The sequence below is a fragment of the Mytilus galloprovincialis genome, chromosome 7, assembly GCF_965363235.1.
Source record: "Mytilus galloprovincialis chromosome 7, xbMytGall1.hap1.1, whole genome shotgun sequence".
Classification (NCBI taxonomy): Eukaryota; Metazoa; Mollusca; class Bivalvia; order Mytilida; family Mytilidae; genus Mytilus; species Mytilus galloprovincialis.
Window position 1 is genome coordinate 33,910,350 of NC_134844.1, and position 11,142 is coordinate 33,921,491.

Genomic DNA, 11,142 nt, shown 5'->3' on the forward strand with positions numbered 1-11,142 from the left:
TTAAGTTTATGGTGTAATGTAAATGACTTAATTGTAAATATGGACAAGTCAAAAATTGTTCATTTTAGAACACAATCTGTGACACAAACAAATTTTGAATTTATGTTGAACGGAAACCAGTTAGATATTGTATCAAAATATATGTATCTTGGTTTATTATTAAATGAGTTTTTGGATTATAACGAGATGGCGAAAATTGTAGCAAAATCAGCCAGCAGATCGTTAGGTTTACTAATTGCTAAATGCAAAGCAAATGGTGGGTTTGAATATTCTACTTTTACTAAGCTTTTTGACACTCTTGTTATGTCTGTAATTGAATATGGTGCTGCGATATGGGGAAGTAAAGAATACTCTTGTATAAATGCTGTAAAAAATAGGGCAATGCGTTTTTTCATGGGTGTTGGAAAGTACACACCTAATTTAGCCCTATATGGTGATATGGGCTGGATGCCATGTATTGTAAAACAATGGACATGTATTTTTAGAACTTATAGTAGATTTACAAAAATGTGTGATAATAGAATAAACAAAAAAGTTTTTATATGGGCAAATAATATATGCAATAATAGACTGAAAAATTGGAATTTCAGAGTACACACAAAGTTTAAAGAACTTGATATGGAACATTTTTGTAATACTAATTTGATTATTGATAAACATGTTATAAAAAATATTGAGAATATCTGTTTCAATAGATTTAAAGAGCAATGGTATATTGATTTAATGTCAAACGAGCGTAGTAAACTACGTACTTACAGACTGTTCAAAAATGAATTTGGTGAAGAAAATTATTTATTAAATATTATACCTGGTAAATATAGGAGTGCCTATGCCAAATTTAGAAGTGGTACGGCTCCTTTGAAAATTGAGACCGGAAGGTATGAAGGTCTTTTAGTTGAAAATAGAATTTGTTATAACAGTATTTGTAATGAAAATCTTTTAATTGAAGATGAAAAACATGTTTTAATGAATTGTCCTGTGTATGAAGATTTGCGTTGTTATTTATTTTATCAAGCATCTCTATTTAATGTTAATTTTATGCAATTGTCTGATGACGATAAATTTATATTTTTATTCACAAATGAAAATATGTACTTTTATACTGCCAAAATCTGCAATGACATTTTATTGAAAAGAAAATGTATTTTATATAGCTAATTTTAGTGTAAATATTGTATATACATTTTAGATAGTCTCTCATAACTCTTTTTAGAGTGGCTCTTGTATGTTTTATGATGTTGTTTTATCAACTGTTTGTATGTTTTATATAATGAAGAGGTGAGACTTAAATAAAATATTGTCTTGTCTTGTCTTGTCTTGTCGTAATCAGAGATCAATATTTTAATTAGATCAAGGATTTGTATAATATATTTACTATATATATACAAATCCTTGTTTAGATTGACATACAAATTAACAAAGGACTACTAGCAGTTACTGACATGCCAGCTCCAAACCTGAAAGATTATGTCTTCATCATATGAATATCAAGTACAATCCCTTTTTTTAGATTATTTTGTTTTATCTATTTTTTCAATGATTCAATACCTGTAGTTGACAATTTTTAAATACTAAACAGCATATTAAGTTGCGGGTTCTGCTTGGAACTGAGATTTATAATATGTCTGTTTTTCCCCATTCACGGTTATTTGCATTCTTGAAATTTACGCAAAATATAATTTGTAAAAAACAGTAACAAAATGAAAGTTTCTACATATTTAATTCAGAAAAGCTAAAGTTCGTTTCTCGGGGTTTCATCATTAATTGCACAATTGTTCTTTCCGACATCTGTGATGATGTTTCCCTGCAGCTCATTGTATTGGTTTCAATATATCACATTGAGTCACTGAAATCAAACACATATAGAAAGAAAGATAACTAGAAATTAATTTTCTATCATCTGTATAGTTGATGGTGATAAATGGTTTATTTTAATGTTTGTTTGGTCTCGGTATTCTCTATCAACGTTGAAAGATAATATGTGATTATTTAGCAAAAACAGGTTTTATTTTTATTATATACATGTGCTTTATCTTAAAAACTGACTACCCCTTTTTTTCTTGTCATAATGATTAGATTTACCTTTCATATGTATTTTCATAAGAAACCTTATTTCAACTCAACCCTTATTGTTATTCTAATTGATAAAGTGGTGTGTGAAACATAATACAGGATTTTCCTGATCAATGTGCGACCGGTGAAGAAACGGTAGATGACCATTTCTTTTTTTTTTATATTATTAACATATTAAGAATGGTTCCCTAACATTCAGTGGGAGAAGTTTGGACTTCAGGCAGATGTGTGGAATGTTGTTCTGGGTTGAAACCCCCACATAAACCATTTCGGCTAGGTGACATCCTGCAGCTCAGTCTCCTTCTTCTTCTTCACCTCATTTCCGACCTTCTTCCCGATGACTGTTTTAAGAAAATTGTTAAAATTAAATACACATTAGGAACATTACTTATGATGTTAAAGGGGCATCAGCTACGAGATATAATTTTATATTGTTTAAAAAAATGAAAGTGAAATAGTGAAATAGTGAAATAATAATTCGCTTTTTAGCAGCCAGTTGAGTTTAGTTCAATTTTGTAAAAACATAAACTAAAAAACATCGCTGATGAATTAGTAACTTGTAAGTGAATGGTTCGACCCCATTCAATCCGTATTCATGTGACCTTCAATTCAACCCATTTGCAAGAGATTTGATACGTAGGTACAAGTCGGTTCAGCCATTAAAGACCATTTAACAGAAAAGAATGTTAACATTCAAAGTGTAACAAAGGTGAACAATTCCTTGACTGATTCCGTCCCCCCAAAAAATCATTCTTATACAGGTAAAAAGATTTTATTGAAAAAAAGTCCAATAGCACGAGGTCGATATCTATTTTTTTTAATAATGTGACGGTATGTTTATATCGGGTTATGTGACCGATGGCAGCTTCTGATGGTTAATTAGATGGCTTCGAGACTAGAAAACACAATAAAGTCAAAACGGTGAAGATGAATTTGACAGCTAATGCCTCTTTAAAACACAACCGAATGTTTATGATATAATTGAAGGGGTGTTTCAAAAATAATTTGTGTATTTATCAATTCATGTCAGAAATACAGATTCTTCGATTATTTAACGGATTTATGTTGAAAATTGTATAACATGATCGTATAGAAACAATCAGTAATTCAAAAAAATTGAAAGCTCTCTTACCGCACATTCGAGCACTTCCGAAGTTATTTGGAGAGGATGTCCATCTCAAGGTTTATTAGGAACGTGTTATCAAGTTGTCGACTCTTGTTTAAAATGTTGGAATTATAACATACGGTATGTAAATTACTTCTGACACATAATCTGTCATCGTCTGTATATTTTGTGACAATGTGTGTAATAAATGCATGTAAGATATATACTAAGTCGTGAAACAGCATTTCTATCCAATTTGAAAAAGAATAACTTATTTTTATATGTCTAATCTATATACTTCTTCAGCACTATAAGTAATTTCGAATATACCTTGTATAATAAATATACTTCATAGCAGATAGCAGGCGGAAACACAGTTGAAATAGAACAAAAGAATCGAAGCTCTTTTTTAGAGAAGGCAATAAATGCTTACTGTAATGTTTACTATAGTAACAAAAATTTTGAAAGTTAATAGAAACAAATAAAACGACAATTTTCTTCTCAATTACGAAATGTTTTATTTTAAAAACACCATTTGCATAAGTTTTCAATTTATCTATTACATAGTAATGCAGAACAATTAGATATCGAGTCGACGACATAGGTATCTATCAAGTTGGATGTAGAAAATGCATAACCTCCGATTTAATTTTTTTCAAATTACCATGGACGGAGAATATATCAAACTATTAGTTCAGTAATTTTCGTGTCTGCTCTTCCATTATGTGACTCAACAAAAATAAAAAAAAAAATGGGTAACAATTTTATCGAAAAGAGAAAATCGAGTGCACCTTTTTATGTTAGGGCGTGTTTGAGGTGAATATTTTGTCTGTAAAACGTTTAAAGCAAGAGTATTTGATATTTCCACCTGACAACCGGTCAGACAATAGTTTTAAGTTGAATCAATGCAGACAAGATCATTAACTGATGCTAATTAGGTAGTTGATACATTTGTCTTTTAAGATACAACTGACATATAAGGATCGTAATGGTGCTATGTGGATAAATTTATCGGTTTTCAACAGCAAAATTGGCAGCTCGTCATCCCTACAATGACTTCCATTTCTACGATTGTGAAAATGAACTGGCATAATGGGGAGATCATTTTTACGAAGTAGAATCCTGACTGGTAGGGTGCAGTTTATCTATAATCAATATACAGAAGGGGAGGCTAAACTTTGACAAACGAAATTAAAGCTACAAGTTATATATATTTTTTAGTCCTATAATATACGACTTTGGAGTTTGATATCATTTAAATTTAACGTTTTTTATCGCATATTTTTTTTTTGTTATCATCGTTCAATATACGATAAAAAACGTTGAATGTAAATGATATCAAACTTCAACGTTTTTTATCGGATATTTTTTTTTACTATCATCGTTCAAACTGATGATAGTAAAACAAATATCCGATAAAAAACGTTGAATGTAAATGATATCAAACTTCAACGTTTTTTATCGGATATTTTTTTTTACTATCATCGTTCAAACTGATGATAGTAAAACAAATATCCGATAAAAAACGTTGAATGTAAATGATATAAAACTCCAAAGTCGTATATTTTAAGGACTAATATATTTGTGTACAAAGATTCATAATAAATCTTACCTCCTATCTGATATGCTGATGTGGTTATGCACTTGCCTGCTTCACCTGCAACACAGTGCATAAGGACTGGCATCATATTACATGGGTGGTAGGGGTGTACTTCTATATATATATATATATATATATATATATATATCGGCATATAATCTATTTACCACATTTGTGAATTGCGTGAGACAACATCACGAAGATGAGAAATAGAATAAAAAGAAAACATTGAGAAACATAACAAAACAAACCCGACAAACGACAGAAAACGGTCCAAGGGGCCGATCGATGCCTAATAACATAGAAACAATACAATCTCTTTGCATATCATAAAAAAGAAATAAGAAATTTGCCTATATATCATCTAAAATTATATGAGAAACAGGTTATACCCCCGTAACTCTGTGCGATAGGATACCACTCTAGACAGATACATTTTAAATATTTAATTCGCTTGGAAAGCCTCGACCTTGAAAATTTAACAAACTCGAGAGGAGAAATATATCATACTCAATGCAGGGCTTGAATCTCCTTGAATTTGACATTGTTATCGGTTTGTCTTGTTTCTGGCTATTATACAACTCTGAATGGGAGATTTTAGTAATGTGTGTGATGCTAGTCCAAATAATTATGACGTCTAAAAATAAAAGTAACATACTACTTTTATGGCTTAGTTTGCAATGATGCACTATTCCATAAATGATGACGATGGTGATGAGACCGAACATGAAAACAAAAATGAAAAAAAAATACCTTTATCAGACGTCATATCGGGATACAATGTAATGCATGCATCAACAGGACGGCGCACCTAGCCTCACTCCAAATAAATCGATTTCTTGTTAATTCATTTATTTTCACAACATTGTTTGTTTGAAATCTGGACTTATAAGATGAGACCTGTACTTGTAAATTCTTAAGGGTGACGCCATGAATTCGTTTGGTCGTTATTTGCACATGAGTTCTACCTTGATGATCACATCACTTGGATCATGGAATTAATATTGAAAGTCAATATCATACTTCCATGCTTGGATTAAAGGATAAAAGAACAAGAGAAAGCAGGCCTAGAAGGCTCTTATCAAGCGGTGATAAAAATCAACTTGACAGTGAAACCACGATGTAAAGTGATTGTTGTACCTTCGTCTCATTACCGATCACATAAACATGGCAATGAACTGCAATGAAAATTTCAAAGATCTCAGGTTTGTTACGGTATTTGAGAACCTTCTTTTATAACCTTTGTTTTTTAAATGGGGTTTCCAATAGCAATACCCATAATTTGCAATAACTATATATACACTGTGTTTAAGAGTAAGAGGGGTTATCAATCTAATTAAAAACCAATCTCTCATCGCTCCCGTTTTCTGATATGTCGCGTGGGAACGCGACATATCAGAAAACGGGAGCGATGAGAGATCGGTTTTTAATTAGACTGAGGGGTTATATGATTGAGTACATAAGTGAACATATTTTTCAATCACCCTTCTGATTCCACATTCTGGACTTGCCTGTCCCAAATCTGGAACCTAATTCAGTGGTTTTCACTTGTTGCTGCAGATCATTTGCTTTTTCGTTTAATGTTTGTTGTTGTATACATGAATCATTTGATTTTTTTTTTGTATTTCTTGTCGGAAAAATCTGAATTTAGAGTGGATAAAAGTTAAATACTACTGAGCGTGCGAGTTTTTTTTTTTCTTCTGGAAAAGATGTAGCCAAACATGGCGAGAGCGTACTATAACTATATATGACCCATTGAATCAGCCACTGGTCTATCAAATTTGCACGAGGGAGTTGAACTTTTTATTTTAGATCATTTTAAGTACAGTTAGTTTGTTAAGTACGGAAGCCGATAAGGGCCATTTAAAAAAAATTATGTCGACATCGCTTTATATTTAAAAGAATATGTATTATGATTGCCAAGAGACTAAATGACACAGAAATTAATAACTATAGGTCATCAAAATGCCCCAAATAATAAGAAAAGCCCCCGCATAGTCAGTCATAAAAGAGGGAGAGTCCCCGAAATGCTGTGTGGCAGACAGTGTTATTAATTATTAGCTCCCTTGGTAAAACTCCAAATTTCATATTAAATGTATTTCATTGTTAGATAATATACATGATTCTTAATAAGTATATATTTGTTAATTGCATAGCTTTTGCTATTTGAATTCATTGGTTAAAGATATTTATTTATATTGTAAAGTTTACAAGTGTGGACACAGATGAGTGTGGATAGTATGTTTGGATGTTTGACAGTGTTTTATGATAAATGTAGTTCTATGATTTTCCTATATGTGTTATTAACTGTGTTGCACAATGACAACCAACCGGAGCATTAGGAGTATTGTTCATTTTATATTTAGTTTAGTTTTTATGTTCAAGACAGGCATGTAAGAGACACTAATTGCATTAGTTACCAAATGATTATGATAGAATATGTTCCACATCTTTGATTTTGAATACATTTTATAGCTAGGAGAGCAACACATAATAGGTTCAATTTTTCGTGATTTTTTTAAATTGGGAGATGATATCTGAGAACATGATATAAGGAGCCTGTAATTTAGTGGTTGTCGTTTGTTTATGTGTTACATATTCGTTTTTTCTTTATTTTTTGTACATAAATAAGCCTGTTATTTTTCTCCTTTGAATTGTTTCACATTGTCATTTCGAGACCTTTTATAGCTGACTATGCTGCATTAGCTTTGCTCATTGTTGAAGGTTGTGCAGCGACCTGTAATTGTTAATTTCTATGTCATTTTGGTCTGTTGTGGAGAATTCTCATTGGCAATCATATCACATCTTTTTTTATGTGTATTTGCTAACTATTTGTATGGTTCTATTTATATATTCTGAGTGCCAATGAAAAAGCAACACTTGGTTTTTCAAAAATAAAATTTATATTAGAAATCATAATCTTTCAAAATGAATTGTTCTTGAAAATTAACAATTCTAACAATAGATCGATATCAAACAAAAATGTTTCATTTGTCATCTTTCGGGCTCAATAGATAAACGAAACATCCAATGTCGAATCATCAAATCACAGTCCAAACAAAAAATGCTACAACCCCGTTGTGCAGCGCAATCTCGACAGCGCTGTGGAATTGATCATCCCGGACGTTTAATGTGATCTCGAGGAATGTTATTCCACTTGTCCTGTAAAGCAAACTCAAGCTGACTTTATGATATTGGTGGTGGTTTTCATCGTCTAAATCATGTCAAATCTGATGCAAAATTTGCTCTATCGGACCTAAATCTGGCGAAACGCACGACTTTTGGCCAAGGCGTGTGCCAAACGTCTATGTAACCACCACTGACGATTTTTGGTACATAATGAATGATTTTTGGTCTACAGAATTCGATGTTTACACCAGACAACCGTTTAGATGTCGGCTGTGAAACCGTTGAATTTCTGCGCAAATGGTGCTTTACTGAAATTGCTTCATAGGACCTACCGTGACCACCATTGAACTCACGTGACCTTTGGACATCCATCAGAGGCGATATCGGATATGTTAAAGACCAAATGTATCGGTTTTGCTGAGCGTTTCTTGCTTTTTGAACCCCGGGATGTGGCTTATCATTAACTGATCCATTTTTGTTGAATTTGTGGATGATTTGGGTTATTGTATGCTGTGAAAGGCTTCATTGGATCATGCCCGAAACTGCATGTCGCTGGTTGTCAGAAAGTCCTGGCATTTACTCAGATGTTTATTGCAGTTTCCTTACAATAAGGGCGGGAAAATTCATGACATTAGCCAAGCTTTAAATGACAAAATCGTGAAAATGGTGCGTATGTTGAAAAGCGGTGAACTCGGTTTATGTCCCTTCAAAATAACCCTTACTTCGCATTTGTTCCAAAAATCACCAAACCGTAAAGTTGTTGACAATTGTCTTTAAAGTCATTTTCAACCAACTTTACAAAGTTCTAATATAAAATAAATAAAAATTATCAGACTTTTTTGAAAAACAAAAGTGTTGCGTTTTCATTGGCACTCAGTATATCTTTGTGGTGGCTTGTCAGTATCATCAGTAAAACACTTTAAAATGTTGAATTGATCCTCAGATAATATTAGAAGACATTTATTGGTTTTTAGTATAAATGACAATGCCTAACATGATGCTTGGGCCTGATGAGCTAGAAAGTAAGCTTCTGTGCTGTTTTCTATCAATTCTTTGATAATATCTCCTTCAAAGCTGGTGAAAGCAAAACAAATTTGGTCAATGGACAAATAATGTTTGGTTCAAACAAAAAAAAATGCTTTTATCTCCCTGTTACTTACATTGTACATAGAAATGATAATACTTGGAGACATCCTTGTACATGAGAGTTGTCTGTAAAATCTTTATTTCACAAAGAATGAATTGCATAACAATGAACCGAGCTCAAAGCAAAGCACTTTAATAATACACTTTGATAGAGAGCTCAATCCAGTGATATACTTTGTACTACAGGTCCTACATGAACATCCATCAACCAGAACCATATCTCAATAACATGCCATTCTACATGGTTGTATTGTAAAGTTTAATATTTGCATCGTCGCAAAATCTTTGGTTACCTTCTTTGGTTTCCTTCTATGAGAAACTTATATATCTTATAAATCCCAAATGTAGGTGAATAAAATACCTATCAGGGATGGGCTGTATAATCTGTCTCATCTTATAATTGATGGAAGAATATTTTATGGAACTATATGATGATTGACATTCAGTCCTACCAAATCAAACTAAGCTTTCACCTCCATATAAATTAGCGCAAACTATATGGCGTCTTGTAATAAAGGTGAACTGAAGTATTGATTGCTCTATGTCTACTTTCAAACGGTGTGCACGATGTTTCTACAACCCCTAGGATTTAAAACAGAATCTTCGAAATTTCATCCGCAAAACAAAATAAAAATGTAAGAAAACACAAACAAATAATATAACAAAATCAATATACGTTTTAAATTATGTTTTTACAGCTCTTGATCATATAGTAAGTAATACCTAGTTTATTTGAGGATTAAAATAACAAAGCTATGTGAAAAAAAAAACGGATGTCCAAAGTTACATTTATGAAAAACTGTTTTAACTCTTATGTAAAGTGATCCTATTTCTTATTCTCTGATCTTTTTGATTCTTGGCAGGAACAGCGACATGTGTCGGTTCTTTGTGGCGTTAAAGTCGTTTTTTTTTGCCAAATTTCATTTGACTCGGTGGCTGTATATTAAGCTGGAAAAAGAAAAATGTCCAACGACGTATTTCGTTAACTCAACGACTGAAAGTGAATTTTATAAGTAGATATAGCAGAAAATGAATAAAAAGAGTAGAAAATAATAATATCTAACAAAAGTACAAATATTTGCCTCATTGTTCGCGTATTTTTTATAATTTTTTGATCAAAACAAAAGTTAGATAAACGAAGATTAAAAAATGCCAAGATTCTTTTCCTATTAACTACATATTTGGGTCTTAAAGGAATAAAAATGATTTCACACATTACAAAACGGTAGCCAATTTGTCCAAACGTCTGAAAACGTCTAAAATCCGAAAGACGCTATATAGCTTCCGACGTTACATAGCTTCCGACGTTACATGTGCTAAAGTTTCAATTAAATGTTCATGATAATTAACAACAATTATGATTGAATTTGGAAAAAGAGGTTGATGATTGCTTCCGAAAAAAAGAATAGTGCATGTTGCTATAGACTCCGCCCAGGGAAATAGGTTCGACACAGGTTAAATTTTGCAATTTTTATTAATCGTTTATTTAAATGAATGGGGAAATGGGGAAAAATCTCATTACATGAACTTTGTCCAACTTTTGCAAAGACAAATTGGAGACACCAAGACAATCCTCTGAATGTAGTATGCGAATTGAAATTTATGTTGCGGAAGAACTCCGAAATAGACCATTTAAAGTCGTCACTTCAGTAAGGTGCAATCACCAATATTAAAAGACACGGAATGTTTTACTTCGTGATTTGTACTGCTATTCATGTTATAACTGTCGTGATGAAAGTAATTCTTGTACTAGCGAAGCCGGAACTTTTCGTCAATATAAACTTGTGCATGAAATGGAGGTAATTGAAAGACGAATCCCAAACAGCGACGAAAACTGTTTCATCGAATTGATAAAAACCCGGGATTATATTAGCCGTTTTCACGGACGATTACTATATTTTAAAATGTATATCAGAAGTTGAACACTATAGATGACTTTGGAAATAATTCTCAAGCCAAGGTTCAAGTAATTGAAGGGGTGTTTTTCGACAACTTGTGTGCCAGGGAAAATACAATTCTATTCAAATTTAACCAAGGGTAAAAATGTTCGATTTACTTGCAGTGTCAGATATATTTGTATTGGGGTTAA

General features: G+C 32.1%; 1 long non-coding RNA gene across 1 annotated transcript; it reads right to left on the bottom strand.

Annotated features, from left to right (window-relative positions):
- Positions 1-1,712: 1,712 nt before the first annotated feature.
- On the bottom strand, positions 1,713-3,292 carry LOC143081644 (uncharacterized). Its single transcript, XR_012980006.1, has 3 exons — positions 3,206-3,292; positions 2,267-2,414; positions 1,713-1,846 (listed from the first exon to the last, which is right to left on the bottom strand). It is a non-coding gene; the product is annotated as an uncharacterized LOC143081644 (long non-coding RNA).
- Positions 3,293-11,142: the final 7,850 nt, after the last annotated feature.